This window comes from Hemicordylus capensis, chromosome 5 (genome assembly GCF_027244095.1).
Source record: "Hemicordylus capensis ecotype Gifberg chromosome 5, rHemCap1.1.pri, whole genome shotgun sequence".
Classification (NCBI taxonomy): Eukaryota; Metazoa; Chordata; class Lepidosauria; order Squamata; family Cordylidae; genus Hemicordylus; species Hemicordylus capensis.
The window spans coordinates 54,850,372-54,862,130 of NC_069661.1; the positions used below are offsets into that span (position 1 = coordinate 54,850,372).

The 11,759-nt window shown below is 45.3% G+C and overlaps 1 long non-coding RNA gene across 1 annotated transcript; it reads left to right on the forward strand.

Moving 5' to 3' along the window:
- The first annotated feature begins 6,534 nt into the window (after positions 1 to 6,534).
- Positions 6,535 to 11,372, forward strand: LOC128326297 (uncharacterized). Its single transcript, XR_008307938.1, has 3 exons — positions 6,535 to 6,585; positions 7,550 to 7,640; positions 11,144 to 11,372. It is a non-coding gene; the product is annotated as an uncharacterized LOC128326297 (long non-coding RNA).
- Positions 11,373 to 11,759: the final 387 nt, after the last annotated feature.

An 11,759-nucleotide genomic window follows, 5' to 3' on the forward strand; every position in this document is an offset into this window, starting at 1 on the left:
ACTTTCCAACTCATTCACACTTGTGCATTTTCTGTGCATGTCTATTTGGGCTAAATCTTTCCTTTTGGATGCTGTCCTCTTTCAGGTTTGCCAAGAGGCTGTTGTTAGTCTGTTCCTGCAAATAAACCACTTTTCTATCTTTTGAAACAACTAGAGCACTTCTTTGTTACAGCCCATGCAGCCATTGCCTGCCTGCCAAGGACATGGTGGTTGCTCTCATGCAAGAAAGGGGTAGTGGTGCTGATACGTGCATGCTGGCGTGCAAGCTCAGTGAGGGTCCCCTTTGTGGTTTGAAGCATTAACACATACAGCACTCAATACGGATGTGCAAGGAAATGGTGGAGAGCAGACCCAAACAACCCAGTCCTACAACACAGCACTGTCTGAGTAGCTCTTTCCTGACTGTAACTTCCCTGGAACTAACATGCTTGCCTGCTTGGAAGTTCCCCCCCCCCATCTTCCTGGAGTTATGGAGCAGGGAAGGCATTGTGTCCAAGAGACCACTTTGACTGCCCCCATGAGCAGCTGGTGTGGCCAGCATTCACCTAAGTCCTTGCTCTCTGCTCCACTATGTACAGGTGTAAAACTACCAACATAGGTCCACCTCAGGGACAGGGTCATGTGGATGTTGTTGTAAAGGGAGTGAGGGGGGAAATAGACAAGGCAGACAGGCTTGCTGTTGCTTCATGTCCAGGTTGCACATGTCCCTGGGCAAGGAGGGATTTGATGGGCTGGGAACTTAGGCCGTGCAGGAGAGTGGGACACACACACATTAGGAAATAGCTGGGTTGGTGTTCTCCAAGAATATATGTGAGTTTTCATGAAGAGGGCCATAAACGGGTCATGTACACACACTTTGTGGTGATGAAGTGAAAGGAAGAGCAGCCGGCAAACCGTTGGCCACAATTATGGCCTGAACAAGGCCTGCCTGTGGCTTCCAGCGGCATCTGGTGGGCCACTGTGTGAAACAGGATACTGGACTAGATGGGTTTGGGCCTGATTCAGCAGGGCTGTTCTTATGTTCTTATGAGAAGTCCCTCCCTTGCAGGAACACTATCCCTTGATGCTGGCCACTGTGCATGCTAGGTGGGTGGGTGGGCACTCCCATCCACTACCAACCTTGTGGATGCTCCAAGTGGCAATTTACGCTCCCACATGGACATGCACCATCACTCCACCTCCCTTTCAGCAAGAGAGAGATAGGTTTAATATAGTGGGCACAGCACCCAGCATCGCAGTCTACAGCACAAGGGAGATGATCCTGAACAACATGGAGGAGGAAGCCAGACTACAGAGCCCAGCAGAGTGTTGGGATATGCAACCTAACTTGCTGCCTAGTTTGTATGTAATCTACTGTGAAGCCAGAGGGGGAACTCTAGTCTCTTCTGTATGAATTGGACTAGCTGGGAGTTTCTACCCTCCTTTCTGTTCCTGTTTCTGTGTTTGTGTGAATCAGCAAGTTCTGTACTGGCCTCTAAACATTTGTCTCACAAGTAAAGTCGTTTTAAACCTTGCACTGGTGTTTGTTCTGAAAGCCACTCAGGCAGTTTACATTCTGCAACAGGTTATGGTCCCAGACGTCTTCAGAGCAACCCATTATACAGCCCAGAACAACCCTGAAGGGCAAACGACCTTGAATCAGCCTGGAAAGAGCAGAAGCCACAAGGAGATTCACTGAAAGGAAGCCTGCTGAATGCAGGTAAGCAAAGCTAGGATTTTTCAAAAGAAAAATAGCTTGCAGCACTGAATTTAAGCTCTCTGTGGGAATGCTGAATAATGGAAATTATCAGCTAAGTTGAAATTCTTCTAACTAAGGATGATTTGTGGAAGATTACTAACACAGTCAAACCAGCAGCAAATCCCCAATAATGGAATAGAAAGGACAGATAGGCATAGGCAAACCTTTAGTTTGCTAGTGGAAGTTGACCAATTGATTAACATATGGAATCCGGCTACAGCAAAGGGCATGTGGGATGCATTAAGAAATTGACATGAAAGAACTAGTTTGAACAGTAGACTATTCCCTTTGAGAAGCTGTACAAACTGGGACATGCCAGGCCATGCAGAGGTCCATTGCGCAGGCATGGTGGCCTCCAAAATGGCCACCACACTGGGGAGGGGGAGGCCAAAAACTGGCCGAAGAGCGGCTGAACGAATGATTTCTGGACTAAGGGAGGCCAACAGGGGGAGGGGGAAACTCCATGGACAACTGCCCCAGAGGGGGTAAGATTTAAAAATAAAATAAAATTGGGAGGCACTCACAAACCCCAAGAGGGGTTCGGTCCAGGGTTGGACCAAACAGGGGGTGTTTCGGTTTGATCCCAAACAGTCAAACTGAACCAGTTCAACGCTGAACACATTCAGTGTTGAACCTGTCTGCCCATCCCTAGTCTAATCATTGTCTCCTTCAAACAAGGAGGCATCCTACCTTCCCTCAGTGATGAGTTAATGATATTAACTAGGCCATCTCCAACAATTTCCCTGCTAGATAGAAGCATCCAAGTATAAGGATCCAGTAAATAAGTGGTAGACCGCACCAACCCAAGCAGCTTGTCCACATCCTCAGGAATCACAGATTGAAACTGATCCAATCTGGTTCATTTGAAGGTGGTCCAGTCTGAGTAGTCAAACGAGGTCGAACTGGGTCGACGTGGTTCCAGTCCTTGTAAAGGGGAATCCTGTAAGCATCAGGGGATTTGGAAAAGGGCAGGCGGGGAGGCAGGCAGAGCCTCAGCAGCAGCTCCCCTATGCCCTGCCAGTGTGCCCCTATCAGTCCAGGCTGGCGCGGGTCCGGTTCAGGCCTCCACGCAAGAGCGGACACTATTAGAGTGACCTCCGCATATGCACCTTCCAAGTCCAGTTCAACCTTGGATCCTTGGTTTGGATCCTTGTAAAAGGGAATCCTGTAATGATTCCCCTTTACAAGCTTCGGGAGGCGGGGTTGAAAAAGAGTGGGCAGGGGTGGGTGGGAGATTACCTTGTCCACCGCTGTGATGCATGGATCCTCAACAGTGGCTCTCCTAGGCCCTGCCTGCTCACCCCCCCCATCAGCCCATGCCAGTAGGGGCCTGGTTCAGGCCTCTGTGCAAGCACAGAGGCCATTAGAGTGACCTCTGCACATGTATGGAAGTGTGGATTGATGGGGGAATGCTGGTTGGGCCTAGGAGAGCTGGCAGGACCTAGGGGAGCCACCACCAAGGTTCTGCATGCCACAGCGGTGCATAATTCCACAGGCATATGCAATGCCATCCTTTATCACTCTTTTGATTACAAGTCTCTTGGCTCTGACAGGACAAGATGCTTCTGTATTTGTATGGACATTCATCACTACCATTTCCAAATTCCCCAAGATCAGGTTTATTTGCTTTTGAGAAGGGTAAAGTGGAAGTGGCACCATAAGCTCCTCTGGGTGAGCAGAATCAAGGTAGGAAAGCTTCTTGAAGTGGCTGTGCTCACCTTAATTCTGCATACAGGTATTCAAACAGAGGTGTTCACATATTCAAGGATCCCTTCTTCAAATGCTCACCCATACGTAGTATTAAGTGCATTAGACCTACTTACCCTTTTGATGCTTCCTTGATTTCACCATATCTTCATTATTGAGCCTCTTGGTATGGATGAAAGACTACTGCGGCTGCTGCAAAGATAAAATGAAGTGAAGCACTAAGCCTCACTAGTGGTGAGTGCTTTAGGGGATATCCTATCACAACACTAATGGTTGTGATAAAGAATAAAGAGGGCCTCCTGTAAAAGCATTCATAATGTTCATTTAAAGGTGACCAAAGATAGAGAGATTCTAGATTCTACAAAGTGTTAAGAATAAAGTGTCAAGCTCTTAGATCTTTGTTTGGAAACTTTGCCTCTTTGGAATTCTAAAAGACTTTTAACAAATAGTTCCAGAAATTGATTCAGAATGATAGATTGGTCTAACAAGTGTGACTTGCAGCTTCTGAGATATATGAATTCGTAGCACTGTTAGAAAGGGGTTTTTCTTATTTGGCTTCACTTTCTAAGCTCACTTCTGTATCTACAATCATGCATCCCAGTTCAGATGATACTTTCAACGCATGATTAGGTTCATCTACACATATACAAATGATAATCCAAATGGAAACAACATACATTCTCTAGCCTTGACTTAATATTAGATGTAATTTAGGATTTAGAATGTGGAGTAGTCACTATCATGTGATTAGATGATCATCCATATTCCAAAGTGGTGTTGCCCACCCCACCCCCCCAACCATAGAGTTTGAATTGTAAACAGAACAGGGCTCAGAATTGGATCATCCATATTCATAGGTGGGACTGACTTTTGGCACAATTTTTTTCCTCCCTGCCTGTGGTGGAGAGTTGAACGAGAACTCTTTTAATCTCTGCCACACTAACTGACACTAATTGACATAGGTGGGAAGCATGCTGCTTACAAGACGAATGTGCTGTTTACTAGTTCCACCCACTTTTTGGTATCAATACATGTGAAAATTGAAGCTCTTCTCACGATCCGTGAGAAGAGCTTCTGTCGGGTCTGCAGGGAGAGTGGGCTAAGCTCACTCTCCATGCAGACAATCAGAGTGCAGCACTGGATGGCCGGATTGGCCGCCCACACAACTGTTGGCTCTATCACGGAACTGATGGAGGCTGCAGGGATTGGGGGCCACATGGCCACCAGAAGTCCCAGGATGCCCCGCGTGAGTGTGTGGGACATCTTCGAGAGACCCCCAAGCCCAGGAAGCTGCAGGTCTCTGCTCTATCATTTGGTTTGGACCTCAGGGGTTCTGGCCCCTGGTTGGGGGTCTACTTGTGTGTTGCTGTGCACCACGGTGACACACGAGCAAAGGAATGAGGTTAACAGAGCACTTGCTCCATTAACCTCATTTATGGGGAGCGTGTTCTAGGCAGGCTAGCCGCCTTGGGAGCACAGAGCTTGCCCGTGAGCCCAGTGGTTCCCATGCTCCATGGAAAGGGGGCTAAGCTCCCTTAGCCCACTTTCTGGTGATCATGGGAATAGCCTCAGTGTGTGTTTGCCTGTGTTTTAAACATGAAATCCCCCCCCGCTGTAACAGGAAAATGGGAGCAGTCTGACACACCAAGGAAAGCCTTAAGGCATGTGGGTCATCCCTGGTCCCTTATCTTCACTGCCCCATCTTCCAGTGCTCCATCTTCAGTCACTCCTGCTCCCCAACCTCATTTCTCCCTGCTAGGATCTTGCCTAGGAAGATCAGTTTGCGGATTAAGAATTTAAAAATAGATGCCACAAGAGACAGGATTCCAAGGTGTGTATGCTTGCATGTAGGGTGGGGGTGGGGAGCCAGACCATCAGGCAGGTCCTTATGACATAGAGATATGCAAGCCCTGGTCCCTTGCCTTCTTTTCCCCACCTACCAGCACCCCACTTACAGCTGCAAAACTGTGTCTTTTCATTCTCCAGAATAAATCTGGGGTTGTGGGCTTGGAAAGTTTGATGATCCTTTTCTATAAAAGAGGTTTTCCTAGTTTCGTGCTCAATATATTACTCACTATTATCTATCTATCTATCTATCTGTCTATCTATCTATCTAGCTAGCTATGTAAAGCTTCTTGGGCTCAGTCACTCACTGACATGAAACTCCCAGACAAGCACAAAAGATAGAAATATGCCATTTTTGCAGGTAGGTTCGCCCAGACTACCAAAAAACCAAAACCCAAACCTGGGGAAAATTCACTGAGGTGAATCTCGTGATCAGTGAGACCCACCTTAAGAGGGTTTGTGGGGAGAGCGGGCTTAGCCCACTCTCCCCGCAGACAAGCATGCCGGCAGCCCTGGGTGTGAAGCCGGTGGGGGCTGGGGGGATTGGGGGCCGTGTGGCCCCAGGAAGTTCCAGGATGCTCTGCACAAGCATGGGGGGCATCCTGGAGAGACCCCCAGGGCTGGGAGGCTTCTTTCAACCTCCTGGCGGGGGTCTCCTCGTGTGTTGCCACGGCATGGAGTGCTCATTCAGTTAACCTTGGCTAAGGGAGGGGTACTTTGAGAGGTTTGTTGCCGGGAACCGTGCGGCTCCCGTGGCAGCAGATGATTGGCAAAAAGCGGCTAGGCTCCCTTAGCCCGCTTTTTGCCAATCATGAGAATCTCCTCATTATTTTCCCAGAATATATCTCCCATTGAAAAGCATGGAGAATGAAGCCTCACAGAGATAGGAAAAGACTAGAGTCGCAGAAAGAGATAAGAGGTTGATATTTGGAGGAATGCTTGCAAACCGCAAACCCCTTTAATTATATATAAATATAAATATAAATATAAATATAAATATATATATATATATATATACCTGTTGTGCATCCTGCGATCTCCAAACAAGCCCATTTAATTTGTGTACTTTGGGCTAGCAGGCAGATAAGCAGATTTCCGGAGAAGACAAAGGAGCCAAAGCTCTCAGTTCTACCTTGGAAAAGTATTGCATCTCAACAGCATGACTAAGCATGACTCTATCATTTTACATTCTTAAATTTATGGGAAGGTGCTGTGTTTGAAACAGGAAATGCAACAATGGAAGTCTGGGACAAAACCAATACAGATGCGGGAGTAGGCCTGCATCTGAAAAGAAGGTAGGATTCTAAACACGTGCTAGAAAGAAATCACTCACTCTACCCTCATTAGTCAGTTCATCTGAATCCATTTCCCAAGAGCATATTTAAACATCACTGATATACTAATAGTGTGTTTAAAAGTATCACCTGAACGGGCCCAAAGATTTAAGAAGATTGAACAAAGACCTATTCATATGATCTTTGGCCATGTGGCAGCAGTGAGAGAATAAATGGGAAAGCATGTGCATGTTGTTTCCCATGATATTTAAGATTTCATGTACATTTTCTACCAGGATACATCTATGCACACACAGAAACATTAGAATGATGTGGTAGAATGGAGGTTGGGCAGAATAGATTATTAATGCTTCATTAAGGGAGGGCAGGATGCTATCATGCCTCAAGGAGGCGGTGGTAAGACCATTATTAAAAATGCCTTCCCTTGATCCCTCCAACCCAGACAACTATAGACCTGTTTCTAACCTTCCCTTTTTGGGCAAGGTGATAGAGCATGTGGTGCAGCTGCAAAGGGTCTTGGATGATACGGATTATCTAGAGCCTTTTCAACCTGGCTTCTACCCTGGATATGGGACTGAAACTGCCTTGGCCGCTCTAGTGGATGACCTATGCCGGGAACTAGACAGGGGGAGTGTGTCCCTGTTGGTACTGCTTGGACCTCTCAGCGGCATTCGATACCTTCCACCATGGTACCCTTCTGGACTGCCTCTCGCATATGGGAACCTGAGGTACTGCTTTGGAGTGGCTCCTTTCTTTGTGGGAGGGTCCAGAAGGTGGTTCTGGGGGACTATTGCTCAGCTCTGTGGCCATTGGCCTGTGGGGTCCCGCAGGGTTCGGTTTTGTCCCCCATGCTGTTTAACATCTACATGAAACTGCTGGTAGAGGTCATCCGGGGACTTGGACTGAGTTGTCAGCAATATGCTGATGACTCTCAGCTCTATCTCTCTTTGTCACCTGATCCTAGGGAGGTAGTGGATGTCCTGAATCAGGGGCTGGAGGCCGTGACGGGTTGGATCTCAGCTAATAGACTGGGACTGAATCCAGACAAGACGAAGGTAATGTTGGTCAGTAGGAGAGCCAATTGGGATGAAGAGATTCTACCAGTTCTGGATGGGGTTGCACTCCCCTTGAAAGAACAAGTACACAGCTTGCAGGTATTGGTGGACCTGGCTCTGCTTTTGGAAGCTCAGGTGGAGGCAGTGGCCTGGGGTGCTTTTCATAGCTTTGACTAGTGTGCCAACTGCGTCCTTTTCTCGAGAAGGCAGTTCTGGCCACAATTACCCATGCCTTAGTCATGGCACAACCAGATTACTGTAATGCGCTCTACGTGGGGCTGCCCTTGAAGAATTTTCAGAAACTGTAACTAGTGCAAAATGCATCAGCTAGAATTTTATCTGGAGCTGCCTGCTAGGATCACATCATACCCATTTTGAAAGAGCTGTACTGGCTGCCAGTTTGTTTCCGGGTCCAATTCAAAGTGCTGTTTTTGACCTTTAAAGCCCTTAATGGTTTGGGCCTGGGATACCTGAGGGACCACCTGCTCCCAAGGGTTGCTTCCCACTTGATGAGGTCATCTGAGGGGGCTTTGCTCTGGGTGCCAACAATGAGGGAGGCTCGGCTGTAGTGCAAGTGGGACAAGGACTTCTCTGTTGCTGCCCCCAGACTCTGGAATGCTCTCCCGGGAGCTATTTGGTCCTCAGTCTCCATCACAGTTTTTTTGAAAGTGTGTGAAATCTTGGCTTTTTACCCAGGTATTTATATGATTTTCTCTACTGCTTCTTCTTTGTATTTTTTATGGTTATCTTATGTTTGTATTTTAAGTCTTTTTAGTCAGTTCTGTGTTTTTCTATTTTAGTTTAGTATTTGAATGGTGTGATTTTTATAGTCTTGTTTTCATTTTTATGTGAACTGCCTTGGTATTGTTTTAATAAAAGATGGCATATAAATTTAGCGAGAGAGAGAGAGAGAGAGATCTCACCTTTTAAGAAGGGGATTCCATCTTTTAATGCTTCTCCACCCGCGAAACACCCTCTATGTAGAAAACTAAGACAGAAGGGCTAAAGGTTCTATCCCAGTTATTTGCCCACTGTGCTTGTCTTCTAAGAGAGTTTTTAACATAGGAAGCTTTAAAAAATATATAACCACAAAGCTCACCAGCTGTGGAGTTTATTCTGTCACCTCATTCTGTAAGACATAGGTCTTGTCTACAGATGCCACAGAATAAATACTGCAGTATGCTAATCTGGTTGTATTCTGGACTATATACCACTTCAGGAGGAGAAACCTTTTAGAATACAGTTCTGTTTTGGGTTTTTTTAAGGCAGCTTCTGTGTAAACTAGCTGTGTAGACTATGTAAACTTCAATAAACTAGCACAGTGTTTCTCAACCACCATTCCGTGGACCTGTGCTGGTCCGTGAGGTCTTGAGTGCCAGACCATGCTGGTCCATGAGGAATTAATCCCCCTACCAAACGATTCTGAGCCGGTGGGGGCTACCTCTGCTGGGAGCTCTCCCAAGCTCATTTCCAGGCATGGAGCCCTCACTGCTGGGATAATGTTCATTTTGAGGAAGCTAATTGAGTGTTATCCCAGCAGCGAGGGCTGCTTGCCTAGAAATGAGCCCAGCAGTGGTGCCCCCCCATTTGAAATTGTTTTGGGGGGTGGGGGGCGGAAGGCATGACCACTTTACTAACTGCTGGTCCTGGAAACTGTGCACAAAGGATGTACCAGTCCATGAGTCCAAAAACGTTGAGAAATACTGAACTAGCACATCAAGGAGAATAATCAACTGAACATTTCTCTATGATGTACTTATTTATATGTAAGAATCTTTTTACAGCAGGGGATATTTAAATGTGATTGCCCACCTGCAGTCCCAAATGGCACTGTCCTCCAACCATCTAAGAATTCTATTGTTGCTTATTAAAACAAGTAGAATTTTACAGAGTTTTACAATGTGTGTAAATCAGGCCATAGTTATATACCATGCAGGGACATAGCTAGGGAAGGGGGGGGCGTGTTCAGCCCTCTCCCAGGCAGGCCTTCGGAGTGAGGGTGATAATGAAGAAAATAGGGAGGGGTGGAGCTGTAAGCCCCTCAGGAGATGGGGGCCCCAGGTTCTTTGAACCCACCTGCTCAATTATAGCTATACCCCTGATACCATGGTTATGCACCACACTAGCAATGCCTGTCCTACCCTGGCAACACAGTGTGTTGCCAGTGTAGTATGTGACCATGTGGCCTAGCCTAACCAGCTATAGATGAAAGTTGTAAACATTGCCTATGGGCTGATTTGGATGACGCCTGACCAGCCCATGAGAATATGAGACATGCCAAAAGTGTGCATGTCCTGATGTCCTCCATGGAGAAACCAAAGGCCTCCTGGCACGTCCCTGTATCACAGGGAAAGGCTGGTCATTGAAAATGTCACTCCACATGCTCCAAATACGCACACAACACATTCCATGAAAGGAGTATCAATGGAACCAGCCTCAGGGCAGACTAAGAGCAATCGCAGATGCAGCAGTAGCCTTGCTGGTTATATTTCATTGCTGGTCATACTGTCCAGAGCATCTACCATTTCCAAGATCACTTATGTAGCACAGGACTGCAAAATCTAGCAAGCAAGTTCAACACTGATAACCTTGATAAAAATCAGCCTATAAAACAGCAGTAAAGGATTGAAAATAAGCCAGAAACAAGTTTCACAGAGTCCCATAAAAAGACACTTACGCAGATTATAAAGCACTCTCCTATAGTTATTAGAAGCATAAAACACTCACTTTGTTTTTGGAAGGGCACTCCAATATAAGAAAATGTCATTATTCATAGTTTCATATACAATAGTAGAAAAGGCACCTTCTACTACATCTGTGGTTAAAAATAATGGCACTGTGTTAACAACTGTTGGCACCATATCTCTGCTTCTGTATCAAATAACCTTTATTGCATCATATCAGAATTATCAAGGTTATCCGCGGTTTTCATAGTATAAAAAATTCTTATCACTAGACAAAGCTGCCTTGTGTTTATAGTTTAAAAAATAGCTGCAAAGGATGAAAACACTAAGAGTTTCTCTTCAAAGTTTGTACTAGTTTTGATTGAAAGGAATGTTAAGTAGTTATTAAATCTAATTTTCTGACGCCTGTCTCAGAGGTGCAGTGCACAACCAATGAATCTTATATGGAGTTTCTCATCCCCTTATTTTGAAGGTTTTGGTTTCTTATTAAAGAAAATGTAAATTGCTCACACAAAAAAATAGTCTTTGTGTACAGGAACAGGCAAACATCCCAGGGAATAGCCTACATCTCTCAAGCTGTGACCAATCATTTGGCTGTTGGAATGAAAAGATAATACAAAGTCTAAACTTGTTAGAAAAATGACAATCTCTCAGCTCCACAAATATAAATTGCCAGCTACCTTGTTCTTATTTACCATGGCAAAAATAAAAATAAATTCCCCCTTTTTTTACATTTTCCTTATGCCCTAAAGGATTGCTTGCCTTTATAAATGCATTGTATATAGTGCCCTAAGGCTCTTTCTATTTGTACTATTACAGGTAACCATGAGACAAAAAGGAGAAGCTGCGAAATTCCATCTAGGCTGAACTGTGAATGGAATGTCCTATAATACAAACAGAAGCACCCCAAGGGCACTTCTTTTTTTGGTATGTTGTAGAGAATAGCTCTTTCAGTTGGACGAATCACAAAGGTTGAAATTTTGAAACTCTTTCCATCTCTCATCCTCTTACTGAATAGAATTCTTAGTCTCTGTCATTGTGATTCCTCTTCTTCCTATAAGCATGCAACATACCTTAAAAAGCAAGTATTTCCTTCCATAATATATACTGAGCGTCAAACCTTCCAAGTAATTATCCTCCATGTTCTTCATTATTAAATAATATTCTATATCTAGATATCAGAAACATGACTTAAAATAAATTAATAAATTGAAGGAAATATCTGCCTTTTTGTCTTTATATTTACACTGAAGCATCAATATTTAGCCTACTTCCCAGTAGGCTTATGAGATCACCTGGCATTCTGTGTATGTGTCCATGTGTCTCTGTGTGTGTCCATCCATGTGCCCTCCCTCCCCCACCAACTTCACAACGCCTGGACCAATATGAACCAAATCAGGTACAGTTGTAGGGACGCATAGGAACATCTCAATGG